The sequence below is a fragment of the Eumetopias jubatus genome, unplaced genomic scaffold, assembly GCF_037043125.1.
Source record: "Eumetopias jubatus isolate StellerSeaLion01/CBP00866 unplaced genomic scaffold, mEumJub1_p1.0 scaffold_6, whole genome shotgun sequence".
Lineage (NCBI taxonomy): Eukaryota > Metazoa > Chordata > Mammalia > Carnivora > Otariidae > Eumetopias > Eumetopias jubatus.
The window spans coordinates 31,744,560-31,751,313 of NW_028274812.1; the positions used below are offsets into that span (position 1 = coordinate 31,744,560).

The 6,754-nt window shown below is 40.6% G+C and overlaps 1 pseudogene; it reads right to left on the reverse strand.

Annotated features, from left to right (window-relative positions):
- Positions 1-1,947: 1,947 nt before the first annotated feature.
- Positions 1,948-2,622, reverse strand: LOC114225646 (splicing regulator RBM11 pseudogene; annotated as a pseudogene).
- Positions 2,623-6,754: the final 4,132 nt, after the last annotated feature.

Sequence of the window (6,754 nt, forward strand, 5' to 3'; positions counted from 1 at the left end):
CCAAACACGTTGCTTTTAATATATCCTGACTGGCACTTTGTATGAAACCAACTTGGCCCCTTCCTCATTTTATGATTTTGCAAATACTAAAATGGATGACAAAAAAGTTAAAAATATGAGTAAAGATAGAGGAACATTGAGCTGAAAAGGTAGGTCAAAACAATCAGGGGAAATCACTCTGTGTTTATATTTTTATATATTTGTATTCCTCTAAATGTAACAAAGATGCCCAGCTTTAAAGGAACCTTTTTTAAAAAAATGAGACTGAATGTAGAATATAATAATAAAAGGTATCATATCTATGATATGCCAGTTAATCCAAAAGGAAAATAAAAAGGGCAAGTAAAAATTCACAAATCATTTTTCTGAAACTTTTTTCCCCGATAATTGCTGATTCACATGCAGTTGAAATAATACCCAAAATAATACAGAGACCAAGTTTACTCTATACTGAGGTTCCCCCAGTGGTAACATCTTGCAATGCTACAGTACCATGTCAAAACCAGGATAGAGTCAAGATACAGAACAGTCCCATCCTTCATCTTGCTTTTTTAAAGCCATGCCACTCCCCTCTTAACGCTCACTCCCTCCTTAATCCTAGGCAAGCACTCATCTGTTCCCCCATTGTATAATTTCATCCTTTCAAGAATGCTTTATAAATGGAATCCTATAGTATATTCCCTTTGGAGATTGATTTTTCTCATTCAGCCTAATGCTCTTTAGATCCATGTTGCATATATTGATAGTTTCTTTTTTTTTAAATTTTATTTATTTATTTGACAGAGAGAGACACAGTGGGAGAGGGAACACAAGCAGGGGGAGTGGGAGAGGAAGAAGCAGGCTCCCCACTCAGGAGGGAGCCCGATGTGGGGCTCGATCCCAGGACCCTGGGATCATGACCTGAGCCGAAGGCAGACCCTTAACGACTGAGCCACCCAGGTTCCCCTCGATAGTGAATTTCTATATGTTGATAAGTAGTATTCCATGGTATGGATATGCAGCTTGCTTAACTATTCTTCATTTAAGGACATCTGGATTGTCTCCATTTTATGGTTATAACAAATAAAGCTGCTGTGAACATTCACGTGGTTTTTTTGCAAACATAAATCTTTATTTCTCTGGGCTAAATGCCCAGTAATACAACTGCTGGATTGTATGATACTTAGTTTCCCCCCCAAATAACCCATTTATTTTACATAGGAAATTCGATTTAGACAATAAATATTAAATATCATATCTTAATGAAATATTCTCTTTATTTTTTTATTAATTTATCAAGATTTAAATATGTTAAATATACCCTCTCAAACCTAGCTGGCAAAGGAAGTGGATAATAATACTGCATAGCCAACTAATTTTCACTAAACATAATTAATAAATGAGAAAGCAGATATCTATATTTACATACGATTGTGTGTATGTATGAATGATCCAAAGACCACTCCTATGATCGTTATCTTTCCTTTGGTATCACTGTCATATGTCCTCAATTTATGAAATAAACTCACAGAAGGGTAAGGTTCAGAAACAACATATTTAGACTGAAAAAATACTTTTCTAAAGTATTAAAGGAAATTAAAGACTGCTTATTTAGTCTTCATTAGGAAAAGTTGCAACTCTGAGGGTGCTTGGGTGGCCCAGTTGGTTAAATGTCTGTCTCTGGCTCAGGTCATGATCTCAGTGTCCTGGGATCTAATAAAACAACTCAAAGCGTATTTCTTGTTGACAATGGCTCAACAATAATGTGACAAATACAAATACAAAAAAAATCATTTTTAAGTTTTTGTCATTCAAGGTAAATTTAATACCAAATTTGTTGTCACATTATTATATATTTCAAAAGTGACAGCCATAAAATCAGTTGTTGGATGGATTCAGATAGAGTTCTCTTTTTTCTTTTAAGAGAATTAAAACCACCATAGATAAAGATTTCATTTGAACATAATACTAATACCTTTTCTTTGTACACTTTCGGAACTTTGAGCTATATTCATTTCCTCAATTGTTTTCTGTTCTATCACTATTACTGGTTTGCTTTTGCCTCTTTTGTTTACTTGTCTGATAAAAATCAAGAGTCACTTGTTTGTTGGTGAGTCCATTCCTAAGAGCTGGGTCCAATCTCTGGATCTGGAACAAGATGGGGAGGGGCTGGGGGGGCGTTAGGAAGCGGCACTGTCATCGGACAGTAAGGGAGCTTCAGCACTGGATTATGCATGCCACTGCAAAGTTTCTGGAAGAAAACATATTCTTGAGGTAAAGCAGCATTATTAATTGGAAAAAACTGCGTGGGACAATTAAGGTCTGCCCACAACTTTCATTCCTGTAGCTAGTGAATTTATCTTAACACAGCTTTCAAGACTGTGGTTAGTTGATTCAGAAGAGCGTTAACTCCCAAATGGATATTGCATATTAATTGATCTTCTATATAAATGAATTCCATTTAGCAGAGCTATGGCATCAGACTGGGATTCTGTACGTTCAAAGCAGACAAACACAAAACCTCAGCGTTTCTTCTCTGTGTTGGCATATAGTCACTTTAGTTACCGGTGCAGCCCATAAGAAATGGAAGAAACATCTTATAAAGAGTTTCTCCCCACACCGGGATTTGTTAATTCTCCACATTGTCCTATCTCCTCTTTCAGAGTAGGGAACAAGAAGATACAGGAGGCACAGTGACCCCGCCCCACATCCCTGATTTACTGTGCCATCCTGGAGTGGGCCAGGCTGTGGATAATTTTTTTTTTTTTTTTAGGAAACTGCCAAGCTGTTTTTCAGAGTGGCTGTACCATTTTCCATTCCCAACGGCAATGTATGAGTGATCCAGTTTGTTGGTAAGTTTTTTTGTATGAGTGTGAGGTTTAAAAAAATAGAATAATGCAAGAAATAAGGATAGAGGGCTATTGATCAGAGGGAGAATCTATGGTAGTGTTGGAAGGAAAACCATCCAGATTACCTAGTAGAAATGGACTTGAACAATTTCAGGAGAAACCATTCTGGTAGGTTGACATAGAAGAGATGAAATAAGAAAAACTTTGTGGAAAGAGACGGAACAATGAGAAAATAGAGAATGTGGATTAATTGATGTGCTTTTAACCAGTTAGTAGTTAGGAACAGGTGGGCCTCTGACCAGCAAGAGTTAAAGATGTGGTTCAGAGATGCACTGGGCATTGCCCTCATAATGGGGCCCCTGTCTTGTGGGCCTGAGGCAATAATAATAATGCAAAAATGACTTAGCACACATTATCACCATTTTGCAGATGAGGAAAACCAGCACATAACCTGCTCACAGTCACACAGCTAGAAAGTGGTTCAAACCCAGGCATTCTGGCTTCAGGGTGTATGTCCTTAACCATAACCTGAAACCATCATGACTCATAACTATAGTGAGAAAAACTCATGTCACCCAAGTTAACAGTAATTAGATGCAGGACCATACAGAATTTAGTTATCTCCATGTTGAGGAAAGTTCTGGAGTAGATCTGTGTAACAATAAAAGAACAATGTGCTCAAGAGAATATGACATGAATTGAAGAGTTAATTTAGGCCTTGAGAAATAGAAAATGCCCAGCTTCTATTGCTCTCTTACTTCTCCTGGCCATTTGCTCATCATTCAGTAGAAATCATGCAATCCCACCCTGCCAGTATCAACCTGGTCTCTATGACTGCTTGAAAGAAAACCCCAGAAATCAGATTTGTCAGGCGAGGATAAAAAAAAGACTCCCTTTGCTGGTGCCGGACTAAGGGGGCAGAAACCTCTGGCCAGCTGGGGCTTACCTGGAAAGTAAAACAAAACTGGAACGTGGGGGTGATTGGAGGAGCCTCAGGCTTTGAGAAAAAAATAAGCAGTTGGGATCCCAGGGGCTTGGAGGGCTTCATTTAGAAAGAACCTGTAAGTAGTTATTTTAGGCCTCAGACATGTTTTCTATGTCCTTGCTCACTGAAAATGAACAAGGTGAATTATGGTGAATTCTTGCAGCACTTTCATATTGCTCAACAAAACAAGAAATGTACCATGGCTTGACACTTTTCTATTTTTATCAGTCTTTTTCCTCTGTAAGTTTCTGAGATTTCAGTTTCATTTTGTACCATTTCCTTTCAAAAACATGTTTCTTCAACAGCTTCATAAATGAGACAAATGATTTTGATCCATTTCTCTTGGATTTGTTTTCGTGGTGGCAGTTATCCTGACTTTGAATCCAGCTGTGTTGGTCAGTTCAGACTGCTGTAAGAGGACGCCGTGGACGGGCTGGCTTATAAGCAACAGAAATTCATTCCTCACAGTTCGGTTGGCAGGGAAGCCCAAGAACCAGGCCCCTGCAGGTTCCGTGTCTGGTGAGGACCTGCTCCCTGGCTGCAAACTGCCAAGTTCTCAGTGGGTCCTCACAGGGTAGAAGGGGCAGGGAAGCTCTCTGGGGTCTTGTATAAGAGCAGGCATCCCACTGGTGAGGACCTCACCCTCATGACTTAATCTCCTCCCAAAGACTCCACCTCCAGATATCATCACACTGGAGACCAGGATTCAACCTATGAATTTGTTGGCGGGGGCGGGGGGGTGGTGGAGGACACAGACTTTCAGGCTATAGCACCAACCAAGAGAATTTTTTAAAGTTCCTGTTGGTGAATGCAATGTACTTTTGGCAGAGATGGATCAGAGTGCAAGTTAACAATCTAGGGGCAACTGGGTGGCTCAGTCAGTTAAGCATCTGCCTTTGGTTCAGGCCATGATCCCAGGATCCTGGGATGGAGTCCCACATTGGGCTCCTTGCTCAGTGGGGAGCCTGCTTCTTGCTCTGCCTGCCCCTCCCTCTGCTTGTGCTCTCTCACTCTCTCTCAAATAAATAAATAAAATCTTTTTTTAAAAAAGAAAGTTAACAATCTGCAAATGAAATCAACAAGAGAGCCCGTTACTGCTTTTCTTTTGAGGAAGTGGGGGCCCTCAGTATGGGAGCACGCTACCTGCTCTCTGCAGCACAGCATCCCGCGGTCCTAAACTTCTGAGGGCAGAAAGCAGTGGGGCAGGTTGAACCACATGAAATTGCCCTTGCTGTAGGTCAAAAACAGTTAGCTAGTGGCAACTTCCTGTGGCATAGCTCTGTCCATCCAGCAGGCATTCAAGGAGGCCCGGACTATCATGCATCATTATTATCTGACCCTCTCTTGGCTTCAGCTGCATTAACTGTCTGAAGAGGTGAGTGCCCACACAAGTGCAGAGCCAGAGGAGGGCTGGTTAAAGTTCCAACTGGCTCTGCTCAAGTTCAGGCTGGTTCTGCTCAAGCTGACATTTCCTTTCACAGAGGCTGATTCAAACAGTCTTGCAAAGGACACATGCGAAAATCCAGTGCGGGATTGGATTCAACAACAATCCGGTTGTTCTTTATCGCCATGTTCTTTTGGGGGGTACAGTATCTTCTTCCTCTTCCTTTTTTTTTTTTTTTTTTGGCATACAGTATCAAGAAAAAGTAGTTTTAAGAGAGGGGCCTGATTTTTCTGTTTCTTGCTTTCTCTTTGTTGGGTCATCCTTGCTGCCTTTGAGGAAATGCTGTCAATAATTGTACGTGCTATTTCCAACACTTTATTTCTTAACTCACTTATTATCATTTCCTATCCGGGAGAGAGCTCAGACTCGGAGGTCCCGTAGCTTGTGTCAGGGCCTGGAGCTGCTCCTTGCCCTCACGTGGCTGAGTTCCGTAGCTCCTTTGCTGTACGGCCACCACCCGGTGGATGTGCACGTGCCTTGCGGGGCGGGGCGGAGCGTGCTTTCCCACTGGTTCCCTCCCCAGCAGGTCCCCAGCAAGTACCTCAAGTAGACTAGACTCGTTTAACTGAACAACAGTAGTTTTGCAAACTTAACGAATAATAGTAAGCAGTCAGGATCATTACATGACTCAATTGTCGCTCCTTTTTGTTGATTATTGTGATCCCATCATAATCTTACAGAGGACTTTGATGTGTCTTTGCCTCTCAGAATAACCTTGTGAAGGTGATAGAGCAGGCCTGAGTACTTCAACTCTTAGGTGAGTGATAGAGGTTCAAAGAAGGGGAGTGCAGAGCAGAAACCACATCTATTCTTCTTCCTTACTACCGAAGTAAAACCTACCCCAGTTGAACACTGTTCTGAGACAATCAGATGCACAATTAGAAACAAATAGTTGAGCTATGACCATTTTTATAGTGACTCTTTGACCAAATAATTTTGAATCAGTTGTAACTTTTCACCCTTGTAACTAAATCCATTAATCACAAAATGGTAAATTATCAAGTAGGCACTAGTCATGGTAAATTATGATTCATCAGTGATCCCTGTGACAAGGTAACATTTTATAACTGAGCGAAACTGAAGAAGTTAAGCCTTACTTAACTGATCACTTTTATGAACACGAAAATCTAAACTCTGCAAGTTCTAAGTTTTTTTGTTTGTTAGTTGTTTGTTTTAGTGCAAAAAGGTAAGTTTTTATTAAAGCGCTGGGACAGGACCCTTGGCAGGAAGAGCTGCCTGGAGGTTCTATGTCTTGAATTGAATTCTAAAGACTTAAAACAGTATCAACTGCCTCTGTAGCAGATGGTTGTAAGGATGATCCCCCTTTTCTTTATATCTTAAGGATCTTTCTATATTTAAATTGCTGCTTTCCATGCCTTTACTTCTGTTACTCACATCTCAATTTCAATAAGACAATTTTGAAATGCTGCAGAGAAAAAAGGGAACTTGGTCACCATCTTGACTTCACATCAGAAGCCATTGCCCCTTTCTCCCTCC